The sequence below is a fragment of the Zootoca vivipara genome, chromosome 10 (assembly GCF_965207765.1).
Source record: "Zootoca vivipara chromosome 10, rZooViv2.hap1.1, whole genome shotgun sequence".
Lineage (NCBI taxonomy): Eukaryota > Metazoa > Chordata > Lepidosauria > Squamata > Lacertidae > Zootoca > Zootoca vivipara.
In genome coordinates this window covers 7,104,312-7,116,727 of record NC_142593.1, presented here as the reverse complement: position 1 = coordinate 7,116,727, position 12,416 = coordinate 7,104,312, and the positions used below count along the sequence as shown (strand labels likewise).

Genomic DNA, 12,416 nt, shown 5'->3' with positions numbered 1-12,416 from the left:
GATTGCACCCATGCTCAGCCGAATCCTATGCGGTTTGGTGTCCTTTAAGGCTATGGCCCTTAAAGTCAGTGGCCTTTGAGACCACTTTGAAACCGCGTAAGATTGGTCTGATATCCAAACATCTGAGATGTTGTCGCACTGGCTGATACATTAACTCAGGTTACAACAGCTGCACCCAAGGCTTCTGCCACTCAGATGGCAGAAATGGGGGGGGGGTTATGGCCAGGCTACAAGAGAAAGGTCAGTAATGGATCAATTAAGCTGTGTCTAGTCCTGTTTGCTTTGTCAGGGGTTGGCAACCCAATGTCCATGGGCCACCAGCAGCCCATGGGGGTCGTTTAACCGGCCCATGGACCCCCGTCGCCTGCTCGGTCGGCTCCCATGCGCCGCACAAAACCAGCGTGGAGCAAAGCAGGGACCGCCTTCCGCGACACTGGCCAGCTTCCCATTGGCTCCATCTATTACCAGGATAAGGAACCCATGGCCCTTCTGATTATGTTGTCTCCAACTCCCGTCAGCCCCAGCCAGCATGCCCAATGGTCAGGGATGATGGAAACTATCCATACATAAATAAATAAATGTTATTTTATGCTGCCTCCAGCAATCACCTGCAATGTGGTTGCCCCTTGCCAGAGGGAGTTTTGCTATAGTAAATCTACCCCTCCAAAGGGAACAGTGGAGCAATACCCTTGCTTTTTAGGTCCTGGGTAGGCAACCTAAGGGACCCAGGTGGCGCTGTGGGTTAAATCACAGAGTCTAGGGCTTGCTGATCAGAAGGTTGGCGGTTCGAATCCCCGCAACAGGGTGAGCTCCCGTTGCTCGGTCCCAGCTCCTGCCCACCTAGCAGTTCGAAAGCACATCAAAGTGCAAGTAGATAAATAGGGACCGCTCCGGCGGGAAGGTAAACAACGTTTCTGTGCGCTGCTCTGGTTTGCCAGAAGCAGCTTTGTCATGCTGGCCACATGACCCGGAAGCTGTCTGCGGACAAACGCCGGCTCCCTCGGCCTATAGAGCGAGATGAGCGCCGCAACCCCAAGTCGGACACGACTGGACCTGATGGCCAGGGACCCCTTTTTACCTTTAGGCAACCTAAGGCCCAGGGGCCGGATCTGGCCCAATCACCTTCTCAATCTGGCCCGTGGACGGTCTGGGAATCAGTGTGTTTTTACATGAGTAGAATGTGTCCTTTTATTTAAAATACATCTCTGGGTTATTTGTGGGGCATAGGAATTTGTTCACCCCCCCCCAAAAAAATATAGTTCGGCCCCCCACAAGGGACAGTGGACCGGCCCCCTGCTGAAAACGTTTGCTGACTCCTGCTTTAGGTGCACCCTTAAAATAACTATTCTAAAGGTACCATGCTTAATGTTACTAAAGTTAAGTGAGCATCTGGGGATGGGGAGAGGCACTGAAAATGTGGGATGAACAAATAATTGGTGGGAAGATGTGCAAACAGCCTGCAAGCAAATCAGGATGAATGCTCATTGTCCTAGAACTCCCCTCTAGACAAATAAGAATAAATGCTTGGTAAAGACATAGTCTAACACTGAGTAAGCTTTGCAAACCAGGATGATTAAACAGGCTGTGGAGGAGCCCTAAAAAGTCAGGTGCAAGGCCTGCTATACATCTGTTTGGTGCCCACCAGCTTGAAGCAGCACTTCTATAAGCGCCTAAGTGTATTTTAATATTTCTGTTGGAAGCCGCCCAGAATGGGCGGGGTATAAATATATTATTATTATTATTATTATTATTATTATTATTATTATTATTATTATTATTATGTAATGGTTCCTTGCAGAAGGGAACATGTGTCGACCTACAAGGCATTTGTATTATCACATTGGCAGATTTTTTAACCCCATAGGCTTTTTGCACCTTAACTAGACCTGTCTACTGTGGAGAGGTGAAAATGTTTAATGCAATGTTGGTAAAAGGCACCTGAACATGTGAAGAAACAGATACTTTTTCCGGCAGCCTTGAGATGTCATTCCTGTTTTGGTACTGACGTACCAAAGGAGCAAGTATCTTCTGAGTAATTGTAGAATATAATTTCAGACTCTCTTGGGATACAGAGATCCAGGCTAGGTATCTCTAGAGGTAAGAATCAAAATTGAAAAGTAGAATACCTCAGGGAGCATCTAATCCCTGACATAGTGATGCTCTGCATCTAACAAGATGAAGGGAATATTAGATGTTTCTTCTCCCTTCAGCATAAAAATTATGAAATAAAATCAATATATAAAATAAGATCAATGTATTCCTTGCCAATACAGTGGTGCCTCTGGTTAAGAACTTAATTCGTTCCAGAGGTCCATTCTTAACCTGAAACCGTTCTTAACCTGAGGTACCACTTTAGCTAATGGGGCTCCCGCTACTGCCGCACCGTCGGAGCACAATTTCTGTTCTCATCCTGAAGCAAAGTTCTTAATCCGAGATACTACTTCCGGGTTAGCGGAGTCTGTAACCTGAAGTGTTTGTAACCCGAGGTGTTTGTAACCCGAGGTACCACTGTATAGGCAAATAACAGAAAAGGAAAACAAAGTTCCCTTCACTGGCTGAACAAATCTGGTATGCTAAGGTTATGTTAACAGATCTGCAATACTAAACATCTAGCTTAGATTTGATCCCTTTGTTCTTGCATAAGAAAAAAAAACCACTAGGAGCATTTGGGTCGTTTGGGAATAGGCTTCCCATGGAAGGCATAGTTTGAAATTTTGCCAGCCATCCCATTTCATGTTTATTTTATGAAGATACGCATCACTGAGGGCTAATTTTCTCTGCTGTATCATGCAACTTTTAGGCGGCTGCAGTGTGTTAATAACGGTTGGGATCACTTATACTGTGTTCTAAACCTAAATATTTCGTTTTTGCAAACCACTTACGGCCCTTCCTTCTTACGTACTACTATTGCATTTGTGCACTTTCTCGAGGAAGCGTCTCTCCCCCCCCCCACATTTCCTTTAATAAAATGCTCCTTCTGTGCGCCCTAAATTGGGTAACTTGATTCCCCCCACTACCACCCGCACATGCTATTGAGCGCTGCAGGCACCCCCAGAAATGCTCGTGTCGTTTGGATCCAGCGGCGGCTGTCTCGCCCTTCTCAGGAGGAGCCTTTGTTCGCGCGGACCCCTCTTCCCCAGACAGGAAGCGGGCGGCGGGCGAGAGGGAGCAGGTGCAGCCTGCAAGACGGAGCCGGTTCCTCCTCCTCGGCGCGCGGCGTCTCCCGGCGGAGCGCGCGCACAAGCAGCTGCCGGGGGGGGCGGCGGCGGCGAGGGGGGTGGGGAAGAGCTCCTGGCGCGCAACCTGCCCGGCCAACCTCGGGAGCTCTTCCCGCCGCTTCCTTGCCGCCTGCTGCACTTCCTGCTCTGCCCGCAGTGCCTCCTTGCAGCAGCAGCAGCAGCAGCAGCGCCAGCTCCTCCGGCTCGCCTTTGGGCTTCCCCACCGCCGCCTCCTCTTCCTCAGCCAGACGCTCCGGGCGGCGGCGGCTGCTGCTACTGAAAGGAAGGCGGGGAGGTTTGGAAAGGCGCCGGGAAGAAGAAACCTTACCCGCCGGGGCAGCTTCCTCCTCGCCTTCTCCCCGGGGGCAGGGAGCTGCGCTCGCCCGGCTGCTCATAGGGCAGCCCGCGGGAGGAGGAGCGGGCCTGGCTCGCCGGTGAGGACAGGCGGCGTGGAGCGCGGAAGGTGAGGAGCCAAACCCGGCGCTTGCATCTGTGCCGCGCCTCCTCCAGCAGCGGCCCTTTTCGTCTTGCGCCTCCTCAGACCCTGCCTTGTTCCACGGCGAGCGCGCTCGTTCCCCGAGGAAGGGACAGCGCCGCGCGTGAAAAAGGCCCTTTTCTTCCCCTTAGGAATGAAAGGGGGGCAGGAGGCGTCTCCATGCAGGCCGGGGCTTCTAGGCGCATCTCGCGCGGCCGGCTCTTTCTCTCGCGCGCGCGGTTGAACGATCCAAGGGACGTGGAGGAGCGCCGCTGGTCTTCCTCGGGGCGGCCCTAAGTTCGTGGGAAGAGGGCGCGCGCGCTTGCCCTGCCGTCGGCAGGGTCCCCTGGGCGCGCCTCTCCCTGCGCCCCACCCCCCCCGACCTTCCCACTTGGAGCGAGGGGGTGTGGGGACGCGCTCCGAAGTCTCCCCGCGTTCTTCTGGTCTGCCTTTACCAGGGGCTCCGATGGCGCTTTTAAGCGAGGTCAGCCCCCCTCCCCAATCGAGGTGTCCCCAGCAGACCCCCCCTCTCTCCCACCAGACGAGAGAACGGTGAGGATAGGGCGGGCACAGTCGGAACGCGCGCCCTTCCCTTTCTCGGGGAGCCTCACCTGTGCTTTGGGAATGTCTCCCCAGAAGGCTTTCCTGCCCATCGAAAAGTCGTCAAGAAACGCAGTCCAGCAGGATTATGGCTCCTCACCCCTTAAAAAGACTTTTGGCATGAGAAGGTTGCAATTTGACATTTCCAGGGAGTGAAGTAGCTCATGGTGGTTGGAAAATTAAACTTGCTCAGTCATGGCTACTCTTAAGAGACCACTGTTGACGTTGGCACCTCTGAAAGGGGCATGGAAAGAAGACTGCTGTACTGTAGGTTGTGGGATCTCTTGTACTTACTGTAAAAGTCACCCCATAAATGCAGAATAATTCCCAGTTCTGGTTTATGTTTGAGATATTTCAAGTTGCCACAAATCCAGTTAAGCGGAAGTCATTTGTTGATTTTTAAGAGGGCCCAGGGAATGTCTTGAGATTAAGACCCTGTGGTTAAATGATTTACTCTTGATTCAGATACAGTAGTATATACTGAGTTTTTCAGGTTGTGACATTTCTTAATATGTCTTTGTGCTTTTGCGGGGGAGTTGAAAATGTTGAATTGCTGCATGATATCTTTGAAGTACTTCCTCTTTGATCAGATTCTCATATCTACCGAAGTATCTAATTTCTGTATATCTAATCTTTAACAAAAACACAAACTTCTGATTGCTCAGTTGGGCTATTCGTACAGCAGTTATGCAGATAGAAAAAAAATCTAATTAGTTCACTCAAAATTACCCCCCTTTTTAGTTTTTACTTGATTTGCTGCTAAGTTAGCTATTCATTTGGGTATAAAATGCTTGTGTTGCAAACACTGAAAGTGTTGGTGGTTATTTTGTGTGCATTGCTTAATCTCCCTCTCTTTTTGTCCCGATAATATTAGTATCAGTACTTTTAAGGAATTGAAATGCAGTACACTAAAGATGACACTAATGTTAGCTTTAAAAAATACCACCTGAGAAGACAGGGAATTTCTTAACAATTCAGCATTATTTTGTACAGTACATGGAAAAGTTAACAATTCAGAAACAAACACTTCTCATGATAAAGACGAGTTACCCTCATCATGTGGGCTGCAGTCAACCACCTTTATACGGCCCTCTAGGTGTATTAAAAAAACATTGCCAAATAAATACCCATTTTCCAAACAAGTATCAATAGTAAGTGACACCTGAGGGGGAGTTATTTATTGGCGAGTTGCATTATTCTATAGGTGGATTACACTGCTGCACGTGATTATGATAATTAGTGATGCTTTATTTTATTTCTGCTGTTAGACGGTGTGCAAATTATGACTCAACAATCAGGTTTAAATCATTTACAGAGTAATCTCACGGCATATTTATGAACCTACAAGGCAAGGCAATAGCCACTTCCGTTGCCCTGCCATTTTGCTGCGCGCAGTAGGGGAAGGGCGTGTGAGAAGCTTTTACTTCTTCCCTTCTGTTGATGATACAGGCAAGGGAATAAGATTGCCCAACCGATGCAGCTCTTTCTCTGGCAGTGGAACAGCACTAATGTGGCATCCTGGAAACCACTCAGCTGACTTTATACTGAGCACAGGATTGTCCCCTTAGAAGTAAACTTCATGCAGACTGCGACTTCAGGTCTCTACACGTTGACTGTGAAAAAACAGAACTATTGTAGTGTAATTTATTATGCTTTGATGGGCAAATATAGTTGGTTTCAGTTGGAATATATATGAAGGCTTGGATATTAACTTCTTCTTTGGCAATCACTTGTAGCCGAGTAAGATTGTCTTCCATGAACACGGTCTGAACGGTGAGTCTGTAAGTGACTGTAGAGGCCAGTTCTGGAGCCACACGTCCTTCCACAGTAGGGACATGGGTTTCTGGGCAGGAGTTGATCATGGCAATGGTTTGCCAAGCGTGCCTTCCTCTTAGCATGTTTCTCCCTTGCGTCCTGAGTTTGAGTCTTCAAAGCCCACGACACCTTCGGTAAAGGCTGTTCTCCAATTGGAGCGCTTGCAGGCCAGTGTTTCCCAGTTGTCGGTGTTTATACTACACTTTTTTAGATACTAACATAATGTTGGATATTAACATAATGTTTCAGGCCACCCCAATCTCTGCCGAGCAAGAGTTTCCAGGGGTCTTGGCATTTAACTAGGGTTTGTGGTCCTTTGGAAAGAGGCACAGCAGAGACCAGTGTCTTTTTCGGAAATAGGGTTTATTTTACACATATTTACATCTAAAGCCTTCTGTGGAGAATGTGCATGCAGAACATTATGGCCTAAGAGTGTTTCTTCTTGCGCCCCTAATAGCTTCAGCAAGCTTGGATCCAAAGCAGCAGCCATCCATGTGCCCCCCCCCATCTCCTCCAGCCAGTGCCTTCCAGTATCCCCCGTCTCTCTAACCTCAGTTTCAAAAGCCTACTGCAAAAAAACCCACTTTTTCCCATGATGACATCACACCTCCTGTAACCCTCGCAACTTCTCCCTCTGTGCCTTCTGCCTATGGGGCTAGGTAAAGGTAAAGGGACCCCTGACCATTAGGTCCAGTCGTGACCGACTCTGGGGTTGCGCGCTCATCTCGCATTATTGGCCGAGGGAGCCGCTGTACAGCTTCCAGGTCATGTGGCCAGCATGACAAAGCCACTTCTGGCAAACCAGAGCAGCACATGGAAACGCTGTTTACCTTCCCGCTGTAGCGGTTCCTATTTATCTACTTGCATTTTGACGTGCTTTCGAACTGCTAGGTTGGCAGGAGCTGGGACCGAGCAACGGGAGCTCACCCCGTCACAGGGATTCGAACCGCTGACCTTCTGATCAGCAAGCCCTAGGCTCAGTGGTTTAGCCCACAGAGCCACCTGGGTCCCATGCCTATGGGGCTAATGGCTGGCTAATAGTTTATTCAAGGACCCACCATCACCAGGTGGCCTCATGAGGAAGTTATTCCCAGCCCTTGAAAAAAAACAAAAAAAACATACTGTACTGTACTTTTTTGAGTTTGCTCAATTTCTGACTCTTCCCTGAATGTAGAGTTTATGGGGCTCTGACGCCCCCCCCCAAAATGTCATAACAATAATTTAATTTTGATAAAGTTCAGGGAAGAAAAGTCCTGCCCTATCTTCTGCCCATCAGTGCCCCCCCTCAGGAGTGTGTGACCCCCCCCCAAAAAAAAGACTTCAGGGGATGTTGGTGGCGGCAGGGAGAAAGAGAGATGGCGATCTTCTGGGAATTTTCTTAAGCTAATTTAGGTTCCACGCAAAAACTTATCTCTCTGTGTGTGCTTGTTTTGCATTGTGCATAGATAGGCGTTGGATATGTAAAATAAGTGCCTCTAAAATCTACTGTACCCCAAATTATGGAAACAAAGTAGCAAAGGTTTCCCTGGGGTCTGTGGGAAAAGTGGGGAACATGGGGGGGGGAGAGTTTGTAGAACAGCATGCATGTATGCTCTCTTGCACAGACACACTCATGCACATACATCCTCAACCATATGCAGAGTTTGGTGAGGGTGTTTAAACTTCTCAACTACTTTTCTGAGTTGTCAAGATTAGACTCTTTTCTGATGTTTTGCTTATAAAAGTGACAAACAAACATAATGGAATGTTGCTGATAAAGCAACCATCCATTCCAGGCAGGATCTTTGATAATACAGCAAAAGACAGATGCTTTTTTTTTTTTAAAGTTATTTGGTAAAGATAACCAATTTCAGTATGACTTACAGTACCACCAAATTCTTGGTTTGGTTAGAGAAGTATGTACAGTGGTACCCCGCAAGACGAATGCCTTGTGCAACAAAAATGCCTTGACGACTCACAAAATGAAGCCGTATATGGCTGTGCTTCGCAAGACGAAGCAGCCTCGCAAGGGGAAGGGAAGCTGCCGCCGCTTACCTTTAAAACTCCGCCAGTGACGTCCATGGCCGCCGCTTCTGCCTCCTGCGGCGGCGTGGTACTCATGGCGGCCTCCGCGGCTCCGGCCTTGCCCTCCTCAGCGGCCTCCACGGCTCCGGCCTTGCCCGCCATGGCGGCCTCCGTGGCTCCTCCCGGCGAGCTGGCGGGATCCGGCAGGAGCAGTAGTGGGGCTCGCCAGGTGGCCCGTGGCGGGAACAGTGGCGGCGCCTGAAGGAGCAGGCCCTCCTCCTGCTTCCCCGTCCCCAGAGCCTTGAGGACTTCTGGCTGTGGCGGGTGAGTCAGCACCTTTTTTTGTGTGTGCTTCTTTTCCCCCCCATAGGAACGCATGAATTAAATTTCAATGCATTCCTATGGGAAACTGAGCTTTGCAAGATGAAATTCGTGGAACGAATTAATTTCGTCTTGCGAGGTACCACTGTAATTGTGGTTGTAAAGCGGTACTACTATAAGTGTTACTCATTAACATCCCATTTATATTTCACAAAGGAAGCTTGACTGTTAAAGCAAATAGTGTGTAAATGCTCCTTTTAGCAACCCTTGACACACCCCAGGTTTTAATTTTTTTATCTTTGGATCACAAAGAGCAGGCTTCTGGGTTAAACAAGCGAGCAAAAAGCAGCAAAGCCTCAAAGTAGTTACTGAAAATATTTAATGTAATTAAATGGTACAGTGGTCAACACATTTTGGTAAAGACCTTCAGGTTGCACTGAAGAACAACTATAAACAAACAAACCATAATTCAGATCATATATCTTACTAGTTGGCCCTGCCACGCATTGCGGTGGCTCAGTTTGTTAAATGGAGCCTCAGAGTCCCACTTCAGACTCCCCTCACCTTCAGAGTCCCCCTGTTTTGTGTGTGTTATGTTTACATAGGCACATCCCTATGTCTCCCCACCCCCGTTCTGTCTCTCCTCCCCCCACCCCCGGTTCATCCCTGTGATTGGGCCCACCCTGTCCCAACCTACGACCTTTTCGCCCTCCATCCCCCATCCAGGCAGGCCCCTACCTCCACTTGGCCTAGTCTGGAAAGTGGCCTAGTCTGCAAAGCCGAGGCAAGATACTGTGGAGAGGGCAGGTTTCATCCCTGTGTCTCCTCCCACCCTGTTCTGACCCATTAGCTATCCCTGCCCCCTATTCACCCCCCCGGCAGGCCCCTACCTCCACTTGGCGTAGTCTGGAAAGCGGCCTAGTCTGCTGCGGCCTATCCAGTCTGTTGGGCAATGTTGTCCTTGTTGCTGCAAAAGGCCTGTTTTCAGTTGGTTGCTGTGGAATTTTGTGTTGTCATCTGGTGGCGTGGCTTTGGAGGCAGCAGCGTGCAATCTGTCTTTCTATTGGATGCTGTTGGAGTCTTCAGAGCTTTTGCTGGTGATGTCTAATAGGGGCGCCACTTTTTTGCGTTTAATTATTATTTTAGGTGTGAAAGGTGTGGTTTTTTGATAATTTTTTTATGCCAGATCCCTCCCTGATGGGCAAGGTACACTTTGTCCTAATTTGATGCAATTGGTTCAGCGGTTATGGTGCAAGGCTGTTACCTCCGCGCACGCAGTGTCTACATTTTATATATATAGATATACATCATTCACGAATTATAATTTAACAATTTATGTTAAAAAGCATACTCCTTTCTTAGGCATCACTTTGCGGAGGCATGCCCCCAGAATGTTGCTTATTGAAGAAATTATTTTTATATTGTTTTGTTAGGTCCTTTTAGTGTATTAGTTTTTGTAAGCTGCTCTGAGCCAGTCTGTGTCAACACTGAACTACATGGACTTGATATAAGGAGCTTCCCATGTTCCTAATCTTAAGAGACCAGTGAGTACACTGTGGCTTGTTTTAGCTGCTAAAATTTAACATATGGTATCTGAGCTGGACAAATCCTGTCACCTCCTATTTGAATACAATCAGTACTGCACAGGGTTTTGGATGAGTCCCAAACCAGGAAAATATGTGTGCAAACCTTAAATTTCCCAGTGCAGCAAGGTTTTTCTTTACTGTTCCTCCAGTTGTCCTCTCCTGTCATTTGAACCCCTTTCCCTGCCTGTTGATTTGAGCAGGACTCAAAGCTAGAAATAGCTTTCAAAATAGTTGGAAGACTATGCAGCAGACAGAAGTGAGCCAGACCATGTGACCAGGGCAGAAATAGGGAGTAGAAGCCACCCTTTTCCCCCTCCTGCGTTGAGGAATATACTCCTATTTTCAGGGTTGTGAACTGGCAACAACATTGCCTCTTGTTCCTTACAAACATTTTTTGTTTTGTTTTGTTTTTGTTTATATACCTCCCTTCATCATAAGATCTCAGGGTGGTTCACAGAATTGTTGGAAACTGTTGTCTGGGCTGCACGTTTTTGTAATGCTCTTTCTGTTTTTAAGGAAGTTTCCTCTGTTTTCATCTGCTTTAATTTTTGTATATTTTAGGAATGTTTTGGTGTAAGGCTGTCCAGAGAATATTTATTGATTGGTGGCTATATACATTCAATAAATCAGGGGTGGCCAACTCCCAAGAGACTGCGATCTACTCACAGAGTTAAAAACTGGCAGTGATCTACCCCCTTTTGGGGGTTCAGGTCAAAGATGTTGAGCTTATTTTAGGAAGGAGGAAGGTCCGTTTTGGGGAGGTTCGGGTCAAAGTTGTTGAGTTTTTTCAGGCAGGAGGTAAAATGTTGAGCTTTTTTTTAGGGGAGCCACAGTTGTTCAGCTTCTTTGAGCAGAGCCAATGATCTACCAGAGATCTACCGCAGACATCCAGTGATCTACCGGTAGATCACGATCTACCTGTTGGACATGCCTGCAATAAATAAACAAAACATTAACCTGCTGTATTTGGGTTAAAATAGAAATCCCAGTGATTTCTGCCATGTGTTACACAGATCCCACAGAGATTTATCCATTCTTGACATGAGTCTCTCTGTTTAGTGATTCAGCATGTATTTACCGGTCCTGCCTCTTTTCCTACCATATGGAAACTGTGCCTCTAGGGAAAGACTTTCTGGTTTTCCTGATAACTGAAGCAAGTCATCTGCAAGCAATGTCTACCAGCCGTATGCTGTCAGAATTACACTTTCAGATAATTCATCAGATAAATAGCATTTATTTGTGGCATCACTTCCTCCAAGTATGATTTGCAGCATGCAGTAGACAAGAGTAGAATTGATTTGCATAGTTTTTATTGTTGTTCGGGCTTAACTCATGTGGAATATTTGCTTTCTGCCCTACGCTGTTGGTTCAGTACAAATCATAAGGGGAGAAAAGGATGTGTTCCTTATTTAAAAAAACACTTTGTTTGGAGGACTTCCAGAACTGGCTTTGATGAAGCTCAGAAGCATTCAGTATCTCTTCATCCCTTTTCCTTTTATATTTGACATAGTATTACCAAGATCCTCCTTGAGGCTCTTGTTGATCTTAAAGGTAAAGGTAAAGGTACCCCTGACCGTTAGGTCCAGTCATGAACGACTCTGGGGTTGTGCACTCATCTTGCTTTACTGGCTGAGGGAGCCGGCGTAGACAGTTCCAAGTCATGTGGCCAGCATGACTAAACCGCTTTTGGCGAACCAGAGCAGCACACAGAAATGCCGTTTACCTTCCTGCTGGAGCGGTACCTATTTATCTACTTGCACTTTGATCTGCTTTCGAACTGCTTGGTGGGCAGGAGCTGGGACCAAACAACGGGAGCTCACCCCATCGCAGGGATTTGAACCGCCGACCTATTGGCAAGCCCTAGGCTCAGTGGTTTAGACCACAGCACCACCTGCGTCCCTCGTTGAACATAAAGATTGCCTTGGAGCATTGGAGAGGATAGTGATGATTAGCATCCACCCTGTCATGTTGCTCAAGGACCAGCCTATCCTCAGTCACACAATTATCATCACCAGGGAAGGGGAGGAACACGTTATGGTGGAACTATCTTTTCATTGTATTCCATGGCATTCCTTATCTGGCTTTGCAGTGATTGAGATACTTGCTGAAAGGAGCTGTATGAGAAAGCAAAGGCATTCAATGCTAATAGGTCTCTCCTATATGTCTTAAGTGGTACCAGTAATAGAATATGATGCTAAGCAAAAATAATGCCTGCCATTTCCTCTGGGCAGCTACTTGTTTATTATTGCTAGGTTGCTCTGCTATTCAAGGTATGTAGGGCCCATGGTGCTGGAGGAGACTCTTGAGAGTCCCATGGACTGCAAGAAGATCAAACCTATCCATTCTTAAGGAAATCAGCCCTGAGTGCTCACTGGAAGGACAGATCGTGAAGCTGAG

General features: G+C 47.5%; 1 protein-coding gene across 4 annotated transcripts in view; it reads left to right on the top strand.

Annotated features, from left to right (window-relative positions):
- The first annotated feature begins 3,373 nt into the window (after nucleotides 1-3,373).
- GOLM1 (golgi membrane protein 1) overlaps nucleotides 3,374-12,416 on the top strand; it is a 28,118-nt gene continuing 19,075 nt past the window's right edge. The window contains exon 1 of one of the 4 annotated variants that reach the window (XM_035100158.3): nucleotides 3,374-3,681. The gene's annotated coding sequence lies outside the window, so the exon portion shown is untranslated. Of the gene's footprint in view, nucleotides 4,561-9,508; nucleotides 9,640-12,416 lie in introns of those variants that run through there. The other 3 variants (XM_035100159.3, XM_088653045.1, XM_060280098.2) reach the window with 3 other exon arrangements.